General features: G+C 37.7%; 1 long non-coding RNA gene across 1 annotated transcript; it reads left to right on the forward strand.

The window, feature by feature from the left end:
* The first annotated feature begins 19659 nt into the window (after positions 1 to 19659).
* LOC136313550 (uncharacterized) lies at positions 19660 to 20771 on the forward strand. The gene is made up of 2 exons (XR_010727164.1): positions 19660 to 19816; positions 20474 to 20771. It is a non-coding gene; the product is annotated as an uncharacterized lncRNA (long non-coding RNA).
* The last annotated feature ends 1162 nt before the right edge of the window (positions 20772 to 21933 follow it).

The raw sequence follows: 21933 nt of genomic DNA on the forward strand, positions 1-21933 counted from the left end.
GGATAAGAAACAATATGAATCCTCACCAGATGGCCCTAAAGTAGAGATAATTTAAAAGACCTGGGTTTCCAAAAAGTATCAACAGCAGGAGCATTGGGAATGAGCACTAGAAAGCTGAATGGGAAGGTCATTATGAAAGGTCATCATATTCTGGTGCTGAGAAAAGAAAACTGGGCTTATAATCAATCTGAGCTCTGAACATGGTTCTCTTACTTCCCAGCTGGCTGACCTTTGATAGATCATTCATTACCTCTGAGCTCAGTTGAATGCCAAATGGAAGAGTTGACCTAACTAAGGCATTCATTTGGTATTAGTTTCAAGTAAAATTACAGGTGTGATGCTGTTTTATGCATATGTAAGATTGATGTACTATGAGGCCTGTAGAATGTTATGTCCCCCATCACTCTTGATTATCTAGGAGAATACAGAATTATTCAAATCAATGGTTCTCAATCCTGCCTGCTTAGCATAATTTTCTATAGAGCTAAAAAAAAATTGACTTGACTCTTTGTTCTCAATTGAGATTCAGAAGGGATTCATATTAGAAAGAAAAGACAAGAAAAAAAATGATAAGCCCCTTACAGGTAATTCTCAAAGTGTAATTCTAACAATAAAAGCCTTAAACACTTGAAATTGAACTGGGGAAAACAAATTTCTGAATACCTAAGGGATGTTTTTTTCTGAAATAGCAGAAACCTTTATTTTGATTGTCTTTAAATAGAACAAATATTGTGAGAAACACTAGATACATTTTCCCCTCAAGTAATATTGACATATATTATCTTATTCTGTTTTACAAGCTCATGAGGTACTTAGGCTTATCTTCCTCATAAATACATTCCCATGTAAGATGTTTTTATGGTAAATTAGTGCTGAGAGTGTTACAATACTTGCAAAGAGTGACAAAAATGTCATCAAATGGAGATCAAATACTTGGATTTTTTTTTTTTTGTATAGAATAGAGTGGCAGAGTGAATGAGTGCAAAATACAGCTTTTTTGAAATTTTGCATTTTATCACAATTTTTCATGTATAAGACGCACCATTTTCCAAAAAATTTGGGGTCTAAAAACTGGGTTCATTTTATATGGTGGTTGTAGATTTTCTTGCTTGTGTTTCCTGCTTATTTTGCACAGATGAGGAGTTGTATAAATTTTACAATGAGTAAAACTTAAGTTTAATAACTTTATGTAATACATTTTTTTTTTCAAGTTTCGGGCCCCAGAATTAAGATGTGTCTTATGTATGGGAGCATCTTATACATGGGGAAATATGGTAATATAACTGGTATTTTTAATCATGTTATATTTTTTCACATTTCAAATAGACATACATTATTTTATTGTATATATACAATCCCCATTCCCTACAAAGATAAAGATAGTTATTTTCATCATCATTTTTAATTTTCAAATGCAGAAGTCATGATTCAGGGAATGACTCACTGAAGGTGTTGGTCAAATAAATTTGTAAAATATGATTTTTATGTTTGTTCTCTTATAGTTTGTGTTGGAGTCTGGGCAGCGCTAGGTATATGTTGTCTGTGAAATTGTAAATTACCTTCCTGCTTGGGAAGGGCCATTGTTTTGCTAATGTTTGCTCGAGGAGAGGTTTTTGTGCTAGAAAGTTTTGAAAAGGGAGAAGCAGCCTGACCAGGCGGTGGCACAGTGGATAGAGCATTGGACTGGGATGCAGAGGACCCAGGTTCGAGACCCCGAGGTCGCCAGCTTGAGTGCAGGTTCATCTGATTTGACCAGAGCCTACCAGCTTGGACCCAAGGTCGCTGGCTCAAGCAAGGGGTTACTTGGTCTGCTGAAAGCTCATGGTCAAGGCACATATGAGAAAGCAATCAAAGCAATCAATGAACAACTAAGGTGTCACAGTGAAAAACTAATGATTGTTGCTTCTCATCTCTCTCCATTCCTGTCTGTCTGTCCCTATCTATCCCTCTCTCTGAGTCTCTCTCTGTCTCTGAAAAAAAAAAAAAAAAAAGGGAAAGAGAGAAGCCATGTTTGCAGAGTGACAGCAGAGGGAATTCAGAGTGCCAAGAGAATAGCCATGTTAGTAGGGAAGAAGAACGTGTTCAGATGTGGAACTGGAGCTGAGGGGCTTTGCAACCTCTGCTGAGCCTGGTCAGCCTTTGATTCTAGGAGAAACTGGAGAAGATTCTCCTGGTTGTGGAACTGGAGAATGTGGCAGGGGCTTTGGGAGCTCTGGATGAAGAGGGAATTGTTTTTTTCGGTGTGTTTGCTCATTGGCTGGTGCGAGACTTTAATAAAGATATGGCCTACCATTTCTTGGCTCCACGGTTTCTTTACCATCTGTCCAAATTCAATGAGAAAAAACCTGCATGTGAGTGGCCATGAGGGCCGTGACTACTGGCCATACAGAAGGTCATACACATAGTCAGTGGTCAAGCTGAAATTCAAAGTCAGATGACCTTAAAAATGCCACACCATTGAAAGTCTCCCCAAAGTGAGAAACAAGGGCTAAATATGAATGTGGTCCAGTATGGCTGAGTTAAATGATGAGTTTGGTAACATCAGGGAAAAGGTCAGAGTACGGAATTCCAAGGGCTTGTCTCTCCACAGACACACTGAAAAATTGAGCAAAAATTCATAACCAGTTTGTTTAGAACTCTTGAAAACAGACAACGGTTTACAGAAAACAAGAAAAATCTAAATTCAAAAGGAGTCAACACAAAAATGATAATAAAGCTTTGGGGCAGTTTCATCTGCTCTTGCGCCTCCCCCATCCTTACTGGTGGTCTTGAAGAGCACAAATGAACTCCATCTCTTGTTTCTAGGCTCATCACCTCCTCCCCCCACCACCCAGGAAAGTTTTCACAATTATTTCCATATTCAGTTTCTCTGTGGGTAGCTCCATAAACTGAAGAAATATATCAATATTTTTTACTTGTTTACCAAATATCTCCTGGCTCTTCTCTTTGAAAGATGAGGAATTAACTCCTTACAAAACTGCCTTTAACTCCTTCCTTCTTCTAGTCTAAATTTTGTTAAATTTTATTGCTTTAAAACTTTTTTGATGATTTTTTTGTTCTATTAATTTTAGACAGTATCATCTCCCACTTCAGACATTAGCAAAAAATAGTGTTTCCAACATGTTCTTACATTTCTTATTCTCCCCTCTACCTTATTTTGTGCTGTTTATGTTAGCAAGTTTTACTTATAATCATTTCAGTAACCTGTAGCTAATTCTTCCATGCTTTGCTTATAGTTTTGACTCTAATAAAGTAAAAACCAATAAAAGCAGCATGGAGATTAGGCTTCAATCTATGAATTTTGGGGAGGCAAAAACATTCAGTCTGTTGCAATTAAAAAACAAAATTAGATGAAAGATTCATAAAAACTGAAGTACCAATCTATACTAGTAGTCTTTTCCCACTGAGAGAATGTTCTAAGTGTGAGGTTCAAGTGAATTTTCTTTTTATTGGAATACATAAATGGCTTAAGTTATGTAAAAATCATGCCACATTTCAGTTTTTGTCTTATTTGTGCTAAGATTATTGCATACTTTCTGTTTTTTCCCTGGAGTCTTAATTTGCTTTTTTTAAAAACAAAACAAAAACAAACAAACAAAAAATGTATACATACTTTGCCACATCTCTGAATTTAACAACTTGAACAAATGGTCTGTTTAATAGAATCCACATTCTTCTTGAAGAGATGCTTTCCATGTCACCTGATCCCTTAACAGCCCATGCTGGTTCCTCTCCAGACTCATGGCAGAGCTCTCTTTTAGGGACTGTCATTTCTGTCCTTCTTGAACTTTATACTCCACATATTTTTTCACCATACTTTTAAGCTTAATGAGTTTACTTTATTATAAGAGGTGACATTTAATTTAATTTTATACTAGTTTCAGCTGTACATTATAGTGGTTAGACACTTATATAATTTATGAAATGACCCTCCTGATAACTCTAGTACTCATCTGACACCATGCATAGTTATCACACTTTTATTCACTATATTTCCTGTGCCATACTTTATATCACCCATTGTGTAATTCCCAATTTGTATTTCTTAATCTCTTCACATTTTTACTCCATCCCTCAATCTTTCTCCCATCTGACAATCCTTGGTATGTTCTTTATATCTATGAGTTTCTTTCTTTCTTTCTTTCTTTCTTTCTTTCTTTCTTTCTTTCTTTCTTTCTTTCTTTCTTTTCTTTTCTTTTCTTTTCTTTTCTTTTCTTTCCTTCCTTCCTTCCCCCCTTCCTTCCCCTCTTCCTTCCTTCCTTCCCCCCTTCCTTCCTTCCTTCCTTCCTTCCTTCCTTCCTTCCTTCCTTCCTTCCTTCCTTCCTTCCTTCTTTCTTTCTTTCTTTTTTTCTTTCTTTCTTTTCATGTACAGATGGACAATAGGCATATGAATAGATGTTCAATGTCACTAATTGTCAGAGAAATACAAATTAAAATCACAATGAGGTTTCACCTCACACCTGTCAGAATGCCTATCATCAATAAATCAGTAAACAATAAGTTGTTGGCTAGGATGTGGAGCAAAGGGAACCCTTGTACACTGTTGGTGAGAATGCAGATTGCTGCAGTCACTGTGGAAAACAGTATGGAGTTTCCTAAAATAATTAAAGATGGAACTGCCTATGACCCAGTGGTCCTACTTCTGGAAATTTATCTGAAGAAACCTGAAACACTAATTTGAAAGAATATATACACCTTTATGTCCTCTGAGTCTGTTTCTGTTTGGTTTGTTTATTTGGTTCTTTATATTACATATACAGGTCAAATCATCTGGTATTTTTTTTTTGTCTGACTTATTTCACTTAGCATAATATATTCTAATCATCCATGATGTCACAAATGGTAAGATTTCATTCTTTTTTATGGCTGAGTAATATTTTGTTGTGTACATGTACCATGACTTCATTATCCATCCATCTATTGATGGGCACTTGGGTTGCTTTCATTTCTTGGCTATTGTAAATAATGCTGCAATAAACATAAGAGTGCATATATCTTTTTGAGTTAGTGTTTTGCGTTTCTTCAGCTATACATCTAGAAGTGGAATTTCTGAGTCATAAGGTAGTTCTATTTTATTTTTTTGAGGACTCTCCATACTATTTTTTTTATAGTGGCTTCACCAATTTATAATCCCACTAACAGTGTATGAATGTTCCCTTTTCTTCTCATCCTCACCAACACTTGTCGTTTGTTGATTTATTCATGATAGCTATTCTTAAAAGTGTGAGGTGATATCCCATTGTAGGTTTGTTTGTTTTTTTGTGGTGGAGACAGAGAGAGTCAGAGATAGGGACAGACAGGGAGGGACAGACAGACAGGAAGGAAGAGAGATGAGAAACATCAATTCTTAGTTGTGGCTCCTTAGTGATTCATTGATTGATTTCTCGTATATGCCTTGACCCGGGGGCTACAGCAGACTGAATGACACCTTGCTCGAGCCAGCAACCTTGGGCTCAGGCTGGTGAGCCTTGCTCAAACCAGATGAGCCCGCACTCAAGCTGACGACCTCAGGGTCTCAAACCTGTGTCCTCCACATCCCAGTACGATGCTCTACCCACTGCACCATCACCTGGTCAGGCCCATTGTGTTTTTTTTTTTATTAATTTTAATGGGGTGACATTGAGAAAATTGTCTTCTGTCACCTTCTAACTGGTTTTCTTTGTACCCCTACCCTCCCCCAAACCCTCCCTCTCCTCCCCCCCACCCTGTAACCCCAACACTGTTGTGATGTCTCTGAGTCTCATTTTTATGTCCCGCCTATGAATGGAATCATATAGTTCTTTGTTTTTTCTGATTTACTTATTTTGTTCAGTATAATGTTATCAAGGTCAATCCATGTTATTGTAAATGATCCCATGTCATCATTTCCTATGGCTGAGTAGTATTCCATAGTATATATGTACCAAAGCTTTTTAATTCACTCATCCTCTGACGGACACTTGGGCTGTTTCCAGATCTTTGCTATTGTGAACAATGCTGCCATAAACATGGGGGTGCATTTCTTCTTTTCAAACAGTGCTATGGTGTTCTTGGGGTATATTCCTAAAAGTGGTATAGCTGGGTCAAAAGGCAGTTAGATTTTTAATTTCTTGAGGAATCTCCATACGGTTTTCCACAGTGGCTGCACCAGTCTGCATTCCCACCAACAGTGCAGGAGGGTTCCCTTTTCTCCACATCCTCGCCAGCACTTATTCTGTGTTGTTTTATTGATGAGCGCCATTCTGACTGGTGTGAAGTGATATCTCATTGTGGTTTTAATTTGCATTTCTCTAATGATTAGTGATGTTGAGCATTTTTTCATATGCCTATTGGCCATCTGTGTGTCCTCTTTGGAGAAGTGTCTATTCATTTCTTTTTCCCATTTTTTGATTGGATTGTTTGTCTTCCTGGTATTAAGTTTTACAAGTTCTTTATAAAATTTCATTATTAACCCCTCATCAGATGCATTGTCAAATGTATTTTCCCATTGTGTAGTCTTTTTATTCTGTTCTTATTGTCTTTAGCTGTGCAGAAGCCTTTTAGTTTGATAAAGTCCCATTTGTTTATCCTGTCTTTTATCACTTGCTTGTGGAGACAAATCGGCAAATATATTGCTGTGACAGATGTCAGAGAGCTTACTGCCTATATTTTCTTCTAAGATGCTTATGGTTTTATAGCTTACATTTAAGTCTTTTATAAATTTTGAGTTTATTTTTGTGAGTGGTGTAAGTTGGTGGTCTAGTTTTATTGTTTTGCAGGTAGCTGTCCAATTTTCCCAACACCATTTGTTGAAGAGGCTGTCTTTACTCCAATGTATGCTCTTACCTCCTTTGTCAAATATCAGTTGTCCATAAAAGTGTGGGTTTATTTCTGGGTTCTCAGTTCTGTTCCATTGATCTATATGCCTGTTCTTATGCCAGTACCATGCTGTTCTGAGTACAATGGCCTTATAATATAACTTGATATCCAGAAGTGTGATACCTCCCACTTTATTCTTCCTTTTCAAGGTTGCTGAGGCTATTCATGTTCTCTTTTGGTTCCATATAAATTTTTGGAATATGTGTTCTATATCTTTGAAGTAAGTCATTGGTATTTTAATCAGTATTGCATTGAATTTATAAATTGCTTTGGGTAATATAGACATTTTAATGTTTACTCTTCCTAACCATAAGCACGGTGTATGCCTCCACTTGTTTGTATCTTTCCTGATTTCTTTTATCAATGTTTGATAATTTTCTGAGTACAAGTCTTTAATCTCCCTGGTTAAATTTATTCCTAGGTACTTTATTTTTTTGGTTGCAATGGTAAAGGGGATTGATTTCTTAATTTCTTTTTCTGATAGTTCATTGTTAGTGTATAAAAATGCCTCTGATTTCTGAGTATTGATTTTATATTCTGCCACCTTGCTGAATTCATTTATCAGGTCTAGTAGTTTTTTTACTGCAACTTTAGGATTTTCTATAGACAATATCATATCATCTGCAAATAATGATAGTTTTACTTCTTATTTTCCAATTTGGATGCCCTTTATTTCTTTTTCTTGTCTGATAGCTGTGGCTAGGACTTCCAGAACTATGTTGTATAAGAGTGGTGAAAGGGGGCACCCCTGCCTTGTTCCTGATGTTAAGGGGATTGCTTTTCATTTTTGCCCATTGAGTGTGATATTAGCTGTGGGTTTGTCATAGATGGCCTTTATCATGTTGAGGTATGTTCCCTGTATTCCCACTTTGCTGAGAGTTTTGGTCATGAATGGGTGCTGGATTTTATCAAATGCTTTTTCTTCATCTATTGAAATTATCATGTGGTTCTTCTCCTTCTTTTTGTTTATGTGATGAATCACATTGATTGATTTGCAAATATTGTACCAGCCTTGCCTTCCAAGAATAAATCCCACTTGATCATGGCGTATGATTTTTTTCATATATTGCTGGATCCGGTTTGCTAATATTTTGTTGAGAATTTTTGCATCTAAATTCATCAGGGATATTGGCCTATAATTTTCTTTCTTTGTGTTGTCTTTGCCTGGTTTTGGAATTAGAATTATGCTTGCCTCATAAAAGGAGCTTGGAAGTCTTTCTTCCTCTTGAATTTTTTGAAATAGCTTGAGAAGGATAGGAGTTAGTTCTTCTTTGAATATTTGGTAGAATTCACTTGTGAAGCCATCAGGCCCAGGACTTTTCTTTTTTGGGAGTTTTTGGATGACTGTTTCAATCTCATTTGTTGTAATTTGTCTGTTTAGGTTTTCTGATTCTTCCAGATTAATTTTTGGAAGATTATATGTTTCAAGGAATTTGTCCATTTCATCTAGGTTGTCTAGTTTTTTGGCATACAGTTCTTCATAGTATTTTCTTACAATATTTTGTATTTCTGTTGTGTCAGTTGTTATTTCTCCACTCTCGTTTCTAATTTTATTTATTAGAGTCCTCTCTCTTTTTTTTGTGGTGAGTCTGGTTAATGGTTCATCAATCTTGTTTACCTTTTCAAAGAACCAGCTTCTGGTTTTATTGATCCTCTTTATTGTTTTTTTAGCCTCTATGTCATTTATTTCTGCTCTGATCTTTATTATTTTCTTCCTTCTACTACCTCTGGGCTTTACTTGCTGTTCTTTTTCTAGTTCTTTCAGATGCAGAGTTAAGTTGTTTATTTGAGCTTTTTCTAGCTTCTTGAGGTATGCCTGTAATGCTATAAACTTCCCTCTCAGGACTGCTTTTGCTGTGTCCCATAAATTTTGAGTTGATGTATGCTCATTATCATTTGTTTCTAGGAATTTTTAAATTTCTTCTTTGATCTCATTGTTTACCCATTTGTTATTTAATAACATGCTATTTAGTTTCCAAATGTTTGAGTATTTTTCAGTTTTTCTGTTGTGGTTGATTTCTAGTTTAATGCCATTGTGATGGGAGAAAGTGCTCAATATAATTTGAATCTTCTTAAATTTCTTGAGACTGCTTTTGTGCTCTAACATGTGGTTTATTCTAGAGAATGTACCATGAGCACTTGAAAAGAATGTATATTCTGCTGTTTTAGGGTGAAAGGTTCTGAAGATATCTATTAAATCAAGTTGATCTAATATGTCCTTTAAGTCTGCTGTTTCTTTGTTAATTTTCTTTCTTGAAGATCTATCTAATGATGTTAATGGGGTATTGAAATCCCCTACTATTGATTTCGCCCTTTATATTCATCAAAGTCTGCTTTATATATTTAGGTGCTCCTATATTAGGTGCATAGATATTTATAACGGTTATATCTTCCTGTTGGATTGCTCCCTTTATCATTATGTAGTGACCTTCTTTATCTATAACTATAGTCTTTGTTTTAAAGTCCATTTTGTCTGATATAAGTATTGCTACCCAAGCTTTTTTTCTATTTCCATTTGCATGAAATATTTTTTTCCATCCCTTTATCTTCAGTCTATGTGCATCTTTTGATTTAAGGTGTGTCTCTTGTAGACAGCATATGTATGGGTCCTGATTTCTTATCCATGTAGCTACCCTATGTCTTTTAATCAGATCATTTAATCCATTTACATTTAAGGTTATTATTGAGATGTAATTGTTTATTGCCATTTTATTCTTTAAAACTGTATTCCTCTTTTGCTATATTCTTTTTCTCCTTTGATCTGTTTACAACAGGTCCCTTAGCATTTCTTTCAGCCTTCAAGTGAATTCCTTGAGTTGTTTTTTTTTTTTTTTTTTGTCTGTAAAGCTTTTTATTTCTGTTTCAATTTTAAGTGATAGCCTTGCTGGATAAAGTAGTCTTGGTTGTAGGTTCTTGTTCTGCATTACTTTGAATATTTCTTGCCATTCCCTTCTAGCCTCAAGTGTTTCTGTTGAGAAGTCAGAAGTTATCCTTATGGGGTCTCCTTTGTAGGTGATAGTCTTTTTTTTTGTCTAGCAGCTTTTAATATTTTCTCTTTATCACTTAGCTTTGGTATTTTAATTATGATGTGTCTTGGTGTTGATTTCTTTGGGTTTCTTCTTAATGGAGTTCTCTGTGCTTCCTGTTCATGTGAGATGTTTTCCTGCCTTAATTGAAGGAAGTTTTCAGCTATGATATGCTTGAACAAAGTCTCTATCCCTTGTCCTTTCTCTTCTTCTTCAGGAAGCAGTATGATGCGGATGTTATTTCTCTTCATGTAGTCACAGAGCTCTCTTAGAGTTTCCTCAGACTTTTTGAGTCTCTTTTCTTTTTTCTGCTCTGCTTCTGTGCCTTTATTTATTGTGTCCTCTAACTTGCTGATTTGATTCTCTGCTTCATCCATCCTGCTTTTAATTTCTTTCATTGTGTTCTTTATTTCAGATACTGTATTTGTCATTTCTGACTGATTTTTTTTTTTATTATTTCAATGTCCTTTTTTATATTTGCTATCTCTTTATTTAGGTGTTCATAATGACCATCTATTGTTTTTCTAATATCTTTGAGCATCCTAACAATCATTATTTTAAACTCTGCATCTGGTAATTTGGTTATATCTGATTCATTTAGGTCCTTTTCTGGGGATTTCTCTTGGTTCATTTGTGTTGCATTGTTTTTGCCTTTGCATTTTCTCTGTGTAAAGGAAGGTTTTGGCCTCTGGAGTCCACTGGGTATGGCCTCTGTTTCCTAGGCATGGTCTGTCTGCAGTCCCGCCACCCTCTCTTCTGTTGCTACCTAGGGCTTTTGGGTTTGGGCGTTGCTGGTTCCTGTCCACTGGGGCTGTTGCTGTGGTTTCCACCTCTCCTTCACGGGAGTGTCTGTAATCACGTGCTCAAGTGCACAAGCCTTGGTGGCTTTGGCCTTTGCTCTGCCCCTGTGGGTGGCATTATGCTCGACCCTGAGGAGAGTGGCAAGCACCTTTGCTCAGCTGCGGGTCTCTGCCTGTTTCCAGGCTTTCACCTGGCCCTTGCAGGAGGAGCCCACTCGTGGAATGGCTGCTAGCCTTGGCTCTACCTGCCGGGCAGGACTGCATGCCCTCGCTCAGCTCAGTAGCAGAACTCCATCTTTTCTTGGCTTTTGGCTCCACCCCCGCAGAAGGAGCCAGCTCCCAAGTCCGGCCACAAGCCTCAGTTGCACGGGCAGGGCAAGGCTGTGCTCCTGCGCCCTTGCTCAAGGGCTGATCTCCACCCCTTCTGGGGTCTCCACCCTTCTCCTTGCAGGCTGGATTATAGGCGGCCCGCAGCTGGGCTTGACCACTTTTGCATGCCTACTCCTTCCCAGCTGGGCAAGACTGAGCTCACACGTGAACCCAGTGGTGGTCAGCAGGCTTCTGCCCCTGCTGACAGAACCACACCTCCATGTCCCACTGCTACTCGCCCTCCAGCGAGCCCTCAGCTGTGTGGGGTGTGGGCGCTGCAGCTCAGACCCTAACACTCACTACTGTAGATCCTCCCTCAGTGCCGCAGGGGAGCTTGTTTGGCTGCTCTCCTGCTTCCCTTTGCTGGTATTGCTGTTTCCACAGGAAATATTCACTTCAGATTTGGGTAGTGACTTGTCCCAAGGGTTAGAGTGGCTGTCTCCCAAAATGTTTCTCCCTGTGCCTCCTAGATTACACTCTCTTCCTGCTACTCTGGTCCTCTCTTCTCTTGCCATTCCCAGAGCCCCGGGTGAGTGGTTGTGAAAGAGGTTTTCTGCATGGTCCCTTTAAGAAGAATCCTGGGTCTGAGAAATAAGACTCTTTCTCACAAATAGTATCCTGACTTGTTTCCAGCTAAATACTGTCCATACGCCTCTTCTAGGCTCTGGGGCTGCAGGCTGGGGCTTTGTTCCTGGGGCTCAGGACCCTCCCCTCTCTGCTAAACTCACTTCCCACCATGAGAGTTTCTCCCAGCTGCCGTTCGTTCTGGGAGCTGGGCAGCCCTCTCTGCGTTTCCGCTTTTCCTACCAGTCTCGGTGTGGCTCCTTCAGTGTTCCTTGGTTGAAGAGTCCTCTTAGTTTAGTTCAAAGTTGGTTTTTTCAGATGATAGTTCTTAAAATTATTTTGTAATCCACTTTGGTTCTGGGAGGTGGATGTTGGTACATCCGCCTACTCCAGCGCCATCTTGTCTTCTCTCTATCTAGTTTTCTTTGTCCCATTGTGGTTTTAATTTGCATTTTTCTCATGATTAGTGAATTAAGGATCTTTTCATATGTCTATTGGCCATACTTTTGTCCTCTTTGAAGAAGTGTCTATTCAAATCCTTGGCCCTTTTTTTAATTGGGGTGTTTTTTCCTTATTTTGATGTTGAGTTGTATGTGTTTGTTATAAATTTCAGACATTAACCCCTTATCAAAGATATCTTTGTTGAAAATCTTCTTCAATTCAATAGGTTGTCTTTTGCTGATGCTTTTGTTTGCTGTTCAAGAACATTTTAGTTTAATTCAGTCCCATTTGTTTATTTTATCTTTCCTGAGAAGATACAGAAGAAAAATATTACTAAAACAATATCAAAGATTTTACTTCGTATGTTTTCTTCCAGGATTTTTTTATAGTTTTGAGCCTTACATTTAAGTCTCTCATTCATTTTTAGTTTATTCTTGTGCATGATGTAAGAAAGAGCTTCAGATTCTTTATTTTTTTTCACATATCTGTCCAATTTTCCTAACATCACTTACTGAATAAGTTATATTTACCCTATTGCATGTTCTTGAATCTTTTGTCAAATGCTTATTGATCATATAGATGTGGATTTATTTCTTCAGTTTCTATTCTGTTTCATTGACCTATGTGTCTATTTTTATGTCAGTACCATGCTGTTTTGCTTACTATAGCCTTGTAGCATAATTTGATATCAGGTAACATGCTACCTTCAACTTTGTTCTTCTTTCTCAAGCTTGTCCAAGGTTTTTTGTGGGTCCATACAAATTTTAAGATCATTTGTTCTAGTTTTCTGAAAAATCCCATTGATATTTTGATGGGAATTGTATTGAATCTGTGGCTTGCTTCTGATAGTATGAACATTTTACATTGTTAATTTGCTTATTCATAAGCATGGTGCATGCTTTTATTTATTTATACATTTTTCAACTTCTTTCTTCAGTATCTTATAATTTTTGAAGAAACTTGAGGAAATGACTTAAAACATTTCTAACTAGGTGAAGGAAATGGACATACAAATCCAGAAATTACAGAGAGTTCCAAACAAGATGAACCCAAACAGGTCTTCACCAACACACATCATAATTAAAATGATAAATACTAAAAACAAAGAAAGAATCTTCAAAACAGCAATAGTGAAGCAGTTAGTTACCTACAAGGGGAGCTCCCATAGGACTATCAGCTGATTCCTCAACAGAAACTTTGTAGGCCAGAAGAGACTGGCAAGAAATATTCAAAGTAGTGAAAAGCAAGGACCTACATGCAAGATTATTCTACCCAGCAAAGCTATCATTTAGAATTAAAGGACAAATAAAGAGTTTCCCAGACAAGAAAAAGCTTGAGTTTATCATCACCAAACTAGTATTACATGAAATGTAAAGGGTCTTCTTTAGGAAGAAGAAGAAAAAATTAAAAGTATGAACAATCCTCATGTATTTTTGCAGCTTTGGGGAATTTTCTATGATTATCCCCTTAATAACTTCTCTCCTTTTGTATTATTTTTACCTCATTTTATGGAATTCTAACTAATCACCTTATGGCCCTGTTTTGGATTTCTCCTTTGTTACCTGTATCTTTTTCTCACATTTTCTAGTCCTGCCATTTGTTCCACATTATTGAAGATTTCTACAATTTTGTATTCTACATTTCTATTGATTTTAAAAGTCAGACTTCAGAAGTATTTTATTTCCCCAAACTCAAGTTCTTCAGGGTTTTTTTTATTTATAACATTCATTCTAATTTTATGATACTATATCTTCTTGAATTGTCTGAAAACAGTAAAAAGTAGACTCTTGTCTTTTAAGTTGTAGGAGAAGAAATCTTTTATTCCTTCCCTTCTAAGTTCTTTGACTGGTCTAACAATCAAATTTATATAAGATAGGTTAACTGGAGAAAAAAACAATTTTAATTTTGTACATGCAAGAGCTCCTAGAAATAGGAGTGTTCTTAAAGTGACCAAAGCAGGCACCATTTATTTCTTTAAAACAAAGACATCATTCTTTTTGAAGAATTTATAACGTAGGGGTAGTAAATTAATGAAAAAGTAATAAAGTTCGTTTATTTAGCCTTCTTGGACCCGAATTCCCTATCTCTGGTGATAAAAGTGCCTTCTATTCTCCAGGTGCAGAAAGGGTAGCTGCCGTGAACCAGCATGACTCATAATTATGCAGGTCTTGAGTGAGAACAGTGTGGGATTACGAAATAAACACAGAGAGAAAAAGCATGGAATCTGGAGGCCTCCTGTAGGCTGATGGCATACAAGAACGGGGCAAGTGGGGAGTACCTCCAGCCACCTTTATTATATAAGCAGAGAACAAAAGACATTTGTAAAACAAGGAAGTTTCTGATACAAAGTCACATATCTAAGATATAAGCAGGAATCCTCTTAAGAGTGCATCAGCCCCCTACAATGCAATAGCCAAAGGTGTGGGGAAGAGCTTAGTCTTAAAAGGGTATGGGGAAGAGCTTTAGTCTTTAGGCTAAGCCCTGGACTATAAGAACTTTGTCAGTTTAGAACCTGTCTCCCACAGGTAGCCCTCACATGGACAATTTATTTTTTGCTTTCAAGAAGACAAAGGATAGTCATAGTGTCCTTCTTGCCCTGGCTTCTTCTTAAGTAACTTTAATTCAGAATAATCAGTATTCTAGTATTGTTGCTTTCTTTCTCTTTCTCCAATTCTTTGTTTTCTTTTCTCCTCTTTGTGTTCTTTCTCTTCCTCCTCCTTCTTCTTCTTCCAACTCTTTTTTTTTTGTTAATTCTGTAACAGACTGCTGTAAAGCAATACCAAAAAAGCCATAACACCAATATGAGACAAAAACATGTGGACTGATCTGAAACAATGTGGTGGACACTGTGGGTTGCTGCCTAGTTCCTCCATCAGAAAGGAAGCTCTCCCCCTGATCTGGGAGTGCCAACTTCAGATGGATTACAGCTATGTCAATCCCAGTTAATTAACTGTGTGGTTTGAATGCTGCTTTGTCCAGTATTCCACCTGCTCCTAGGACAGCCAACATTTGGAGACTGTTCTGTGAGAATACAAGAAACCCATCTCCCCTGTTTAGATTTGAGACAACTCCGGAGGACCATCCCAACTCCTGAATTCCCTGTGGGGCCACTGAAGGCATGTGGTGCAACACATCACATTTTAACTTCTATGCTGTTCAGTCCTGTTTCCTTTAATGCTCTATGGGGATCGATCCCAAGAGCACTCCCCAGTAAACTTCCTGCATGCAAACCTTTATCTCAGAGTCTATTTCCTGGGGAACTAGACATATGTTCTTGGAAGTCATAAAAGTAAGTGTTGAAAAAACTAAGTACGGAAAATGATAAAAGTTCATCCTCTGTATTAGGTTTAAGAAGGGTTTGGAATGTTTTATATTATAAGCCATTTTATTATATTTATTTTTCCCCATGTTAAACAGAAAATAAAATTTAGGGCTGTTGAAGTTTGAAAAGAGCAAACTAACTGTAGAGTGGACTTGTAACTCAATACAGAAGTTTCAGAATTCCATTCTTTATTCACCTTATATTAATTCCCATTGAACTTATAGAAATATCTGCATTAGAAATCATGCCATAGATTTTACAAATTTTCTTTTCAGTAGACATACCAGAAAAGCACATGGAGGAAAGGACTAATGCACTAAGACTAATTTTATGTGGAAGTAAGGCCACTAGAGAAATATGTGTTCATTTAATAAGAATTTATCAAGCACATGCTATGTGTCAAAAATGCTAATGTGTACATGTGGGTGAGTGGGGGATAGGCAATAAGAATTAAACCTATAAATATGTAATATGTCAAGTGATGAGAGGTGCTAGAGAGAAGGATGAAGCATATGTAGTCACCGAAGCAGCTTCAGAGAGGAGGGTTGGCCATGGGACCAGTTTTTTGGAAGAAAAGATTTGAATACTTATGGAGAGTAAAATAAAGACTGCCATGCTAAGGGGGTCTCCACAGCTGCCTCCCAACTCAGTGACTGCCAGTTAGAGTGAGAGAACTCTGCTCCTACTAACTCTGTGCTTTAACAGTAAGCTCAGAAAAACAGTACTTTGGAAAACTGTTGAAATAGCTGTTTCCTCCCTATCCACACAGGAGATTAGCGTTCCAATAAAGAAAAGTAAATATCCGAACTGACTCGTTATTGTTTCATAAAGTATGGAAGTTGTGGAAAGCTCAATCTCATAAAGAAACTACCTCTGACTCTCTGAAAGATCAATCATCTTATTGATCATCTTAGACACTCTCAGGTACTCCCCCCCTTCCTCTCTGTAAAGTTGGACACGCAGAAGGGAAAAGTGACCAAAGAAAAACACAGTGTAATGTGTGAAGGCATTGGCTTAATTTAAGGAAGCAAGGCAACTGGCACATTTAAAGTAGCTACTAGAAGTAACAAAAGAAAATGTGAGAAAGTCTAACTCAAATGGGTTAAAGAGAGCAAGAGAAAAGATCACTGTGAGTAAACAGTGAGGAAATCTGACACTGAGAAGTTTGCTTATAAATGAAGAACATGGTTTCCTGAAAGTTAAAGTATATTAAAGTGAACAGAGAAAAGCAGATTAGATTCTTCAGGAAAGCAAATCATCAGATGTGATGACAAAGAAAGAAATTCTCTGATTCAGAGAAAGGAGGTGAATAAAGGGGAGAAAGATTTTAAATGACATGGAGGACATATCTGAATTTTTTCATTTATTTGTCATTGGAATCATAGAACAAAGGGGAGAAAAAAATGAAGAGGAATGATAAAAACAGGCATTTAGCAAATGGTTACTATGTGCCAAACTCTGTTCTAAGTTTTCAACATATGCATACTTGCTTAATTCGGATAACAATCTTACAAGGCAATGTTATTGTATCTCCCTGTTAACCACTGTGGGAAATTAGGAACAAATTCCATAATTTGACCTTGGGCACAGAATTTAGAAAAATGGAGCAAGGATCTAAATCCAGGATCATAACCATGATTCTGTATTGTCTGTGAAAGTTAAATAAAATACAAGATGAAAATGACCCAGTTTTATCTTTACCATCAGATTGGGAAGGATTTGTAAGGAACTTGGCTGTTTCTCACTTGGTTTGAAAGGATGAATGGCCTGACCTGTGGTGGCGCAGTGGATAACGCATCGACCTGGAAATGCTGAGGTCGCCGGTTCAAAACCCTGGGCTTGCCTGGTCAAGGCACATATGGGAGTTGATGCTTCCAGCTCCTCCCGCCTTCTCTCTCTCTCTCTCCCTCTCTCTCTCCTCTTTAAAAATGAATAAAGAAAAAAGGAAAAAAAAATTAAAAAAAAAAAAAAAAAAAGAAAGGATGAATGTACCATGAGATTATATATATAAATGTCATGTTTATTTTCTTCTGATACTTTATGGTCTCATATTTCATTGTTTTCTTTTGAATTAATCTGGGCTAAGTGTTAGTACACAGCTAAGGTAAAGATGAAATATAAATATTTCCACATAATTATCATAGCTCATTTACTGAATTTTATAATTTCCCTAATAATTTGACCTGCCATTGATAAACACTAAGCTTGATAAATTCATATATATTCCTGCTTAATCCTGAGTGTACTTTATAATGTAAAAATTTCTGTTTATCCATTTGAGATTTTAAGTTTATTAACATAGAGTTGTATTGATATATAGAGTTCTGTTTTACATATAACGATTTTCTCAGCATCTGTGGTTATATAAACTTTTAAAAAATTTTTCCAGTTGGGGTTGTTCATTGAGGACTGAGTATTTTGGCAGAATAATCATCAGAGACTTTATCCTATTTAATTGAAGTTAAAATGAATTGAGTACTGGAAGGAATTTTTTCACACTTAAAAAAAACAACAACTTTGTGCAAGATCCTGAATAGCTGCCTATGCAGGGCTTTCCTCCCGTATCTAGGATATCCCCTATCCTAGGGGATAGGATGTCCCCTATCCCCTGTATTTGGGTCTGTAGGACAGAATGTCCACAGCCTAAAGCTGGGATGCAAGTGTGCCCCATGGGCCATAGTGCCTCTGGTTAGCAGTCTTTGCCTTTCTCTGGCATAAGTATTATAATCATGACATTCTGACCAAGCTCCAACTTAATTCTGCATGGTCAGATACCAGTGGCTAATGAAAAAGATGTTTTTCTCTGGATTTATGCCATGGGCAAGAAAGGCAGCAGCTGCATTCAGGATGTCTTTCCCAGGAAGATTGGAGCTCATAAAATGCTGATGTCCTCCTCCTCAACACAGTACTTTACTTTTCTACAGCCTTATGCAGTGCTCACGCCCTCCCAGTTATATGCAGGTGCGGCAAGTCCCCATGAGCTGAATGTCCATGAATACCTAATACGTGTCATGCTTCTTGTAGATAGGATCAGTGGCTATGACTCCACGAACTTCTTCGGCAAAGGCCTGAGCTTAAGCTTTTTGCAAGGGTTTCATCCTTCATTATTTATTATAAACAAAGAAACAATGTACCTGAATGAATAATAGTAGGAAATTACAAAAACAAATTATAGATGTTTCTTGATTTATAAGGGTTATGTTCCTATACATCCCATCATGTGTTGAAAATATTGTTAAGTTGAGCCTGACCAGTGGTGGCACAGTGGATTGATGTTGGCCTGGGATGCTGAAGGCCCTGGTTGAAACTCTGAGGTTACTGGCTAGAGCACGGGCTTGCCAGCTTGAGTGTGGGGTCACTAGCTTGAGCATGGGAACGTCAATGTGATCCCAAGGTCACTGGCTTGAAGCTCAAGGTTGCTGGCTTGAGCAAGGAGTCACTGGCTCAGCTTGAGTGCCCTCCCTTCTACTGTCAAGGAAAATATGAGAAACAATCAATAAACAACTAAAGTAAAGCAACTATGAGTTGATGCTTCTCATCTCTCTCCTGTCCCCTCTCTCTCTCTTGCTACCCCCCTCCCCACAAAAATATGGTAAGTTGAAAATGCATTTAGTACAACTGACCTACCAAATGTTATGGCTTAGTCTAGCCTTCCTTAAACGTGCACAGAACACTTACATCAGCCTACAGTTGGGCAATTATCTTGAGCTTCATCTCAAGAGTAATTGCTTCCTCTTCTCACCAGAAGAAGGAGACTCATATAAGTGTTTTGTAGACATGATGGGATGCAAAAACACAAAACACACTACACAAAACATTCTGGTCATATAGTACACTAGTTTGGGTTGTTTTCCCTCATGATCATGTTGGGTGACTAGAAACTGTGACTTGCAACTGTTACCCAGCATTATGAGAGAATATTGTACCACATAAAACTAGCTCAGGAAAAGATCAAAGTAAAAAATTCAAAATGCAGTTTCCGCTGAATACATGACCCTTTTGCATCATTTTAAAATCATAAGTAGGACCATCCTAAGTTGGAGACCATCTATATTTGAGAAACATCATTTTTAGTAGGTGAAATTTTGGTCCCCACAATTTCTGTCCCCCTGATGGGACTCCTGTGGTTATATTACATGGCAAAAGGGACTTTTTAGCTGTAATTAAGATGACTAATCAGCATGTTTTAAAATAGAAAGCTTATCCTGGATATTTGGCTGTGCCCAATGTAGTCACATGAGCCCCTAAAAGCAGAAAAGGAAGGCAGATAGAAGTGGTAGAGAGAGAAGTCAGAGGAATTTAAAGCACAGGAAGGATTTGATGTACTGCTGTTGGCCTGAAAGTGCAGGAGACCCTGTGTAAAGAAAAGAGGGACATCAATCGTACAATTGCAGGATTCTGAATTCGGCCAGTCACCAGTGATCTTGGAAGAGGAGCTCAAACTCCAGCTGAGAACTGTAACTACTGCCAATATTTTTATTTCAACCTTTTGAGACTCAGAGGAACTGGGAAATAATGAATGAGTGTTGTTTAAGCTGTTGTATAGTTATGGGGAATTTGTTATGGCAGCAATTGATAACTATTACATCTTATGAAATACTATATATACTTTAAAACTGCATTAGAAATAATCATGTAGTAGAATCACTAAAGTAAACTTAACTACGCCTCTGATGTATAGAAAAAATATACTTCATTTTTATATATAACTAACACATCATGCTCTCTTAAGTCCCCACCCACAGGTCACTAGGAAGAATGACCTATATTAAGTCTGGTTTTAATACCAAATTTAATACTATCAGTCCAGTCTGATAACTTAAATGATCACTTTGGGTAATATTCAATTATTCTTTTATTAAAAAGCTCAATTTCTTTCAATTTTTCTGCTCCTCTTACTTACCCTGCTAAGAATCTACATATTTGAAAGAATACCAGAATGAATGATTTAAGAAAAGTCATGACATTAAAGGGGAAAAATGTCCTCTGATCTTTGTGGTGACAATGTATGCTGGTCTTGGGGGCAATGTTCCTTTTGCCTAGATTCTCTGGCCCTGCTGGCACTCAAGACAGAACATGTTGGCTGTTCTAACTCATATTCTTCTCTCTCTCAGCTATTTTGGGCCTGGAAGTTTTCTCTGTTTGACACCACCCACCCCCACCTTGTCTCTCCCTGGCAGAATAAGACTCTTGAAGGTTTGGCTTTGTCTCTGCTTTAGTTTAGTTCAAAGAAACTGCTGCAGAAACTCCTCTTGCTCTCTTTCTGACACATCTTCCAAGAACTCTTCAACAGGACTTGCAACATTTGGGGATCCTGTTTTTATCACACAGAAACTGAGGATGGCCCAGAAAAAGCCAAAATCTCTCTAGTGTCAAGCCCTGGCCAACCCTGAAATAAAACTGGAGCATATATCTGCCTGTCTCAATCCACTCCTTTCTGTCTTGCCTTTCTCCTTTCTTATTGTTAGTGTAGGTATCTAGTTAGTTAAGGAAGGGAGCAAATGAAATTAGACAGTCACCCTGATTCACTAGGAAGCCACAGCATTCACAGGCTCCCTAGGGGACAGCCTCATCCTCTGCTGAGGGGATTTAATCCACAATATGAGAAGCAAGAATCAGCAACCCTGTCATTACACAGGATTACCAATGGAGGAATAAAAACAGTAGGGGAAATTCTTTTTGGGGGGCACTTGTACAGTAGAAACCAGATAACACAGCAAAAATTTGAAGCTTGCACAGTAGGATCCAAAATGCCACATAAAGAGGCAGAGTCTAGCCTGGAAAATGTAGGGAAAAGACTAGATTGGATAGAGGAAGGGCCCTGTACAAGCCCATGAAGGATTAAGAAAGAGATTGGTTAATTTGAAAGAAACACTGCTCTCTTCCAAGCTTGAGGTAATATAATAAAAACTTAACAAAGGCCCATCTTGGAAACACATGTTTGTTTGTTCCCTCCTTCACTCCTTTGTTTGTTTTCCTTTATCTTCATAGCAGCTATGGCTCCCAGTAAGGGCCCAAACAGCTGCCTGGGTGCAGCACAATGCCTATGGAGTGCAGCTGGGAACAGAGTCTAGGCTGGACTACCAGAGTCCAGGGTGATGGCACGGCATTACAGTTCGGGATTCTGACCCTCCTGGTAGTCACTTATGTTCACCAGGACTTCTGTGGTGCCACAGAGCTAAGCCACCAGTCATAAATGAGACAATGGACACCTGAAGGCAGTCCTTTATTTCTGCGCTAATAAATCTTACCAGTATGCCTCATATTCCAATGCATGGGTCCCTGAAATGCTTTTGTTTCGAATCCGTGAAAGAACATTATTTCCACTGAAAACCCTATTACATCTCCTATGTTATATCCTATTATCAAGAATGAAACATTCTGAATTTATTGTCCTGTGTAGAAGGCCTTCTTTGCCAAACTGTGAGAGGGCTCTAGAAGTATGATTGCTATAATTTGAAATTACAGAAGATAACGTTTGAGAATCCTAACTCAACAGCACTTACCCTGCCACCTAAGTTTCTTTTGGCAAAGTCCTAATTTTCTTATCAGAAGCTAATTTTGTTATTTTCTT

Source organism: Saccopteryx bilineata, chromosome 9 (assembly GCF_036850765.1).
Source record: "Saccopteryx bilineata isolate mSacBil1 chromosome 9, mSacBil1_pri_phased_curated, whole genome shotgun sequence".
Taxonomy (NCBI): Eukaryota; Metazoa; Chordata; class Mammalia; order Chiroptera; family Emballonuridae; genus Saccopteryx; species Saccopteryx bilineata.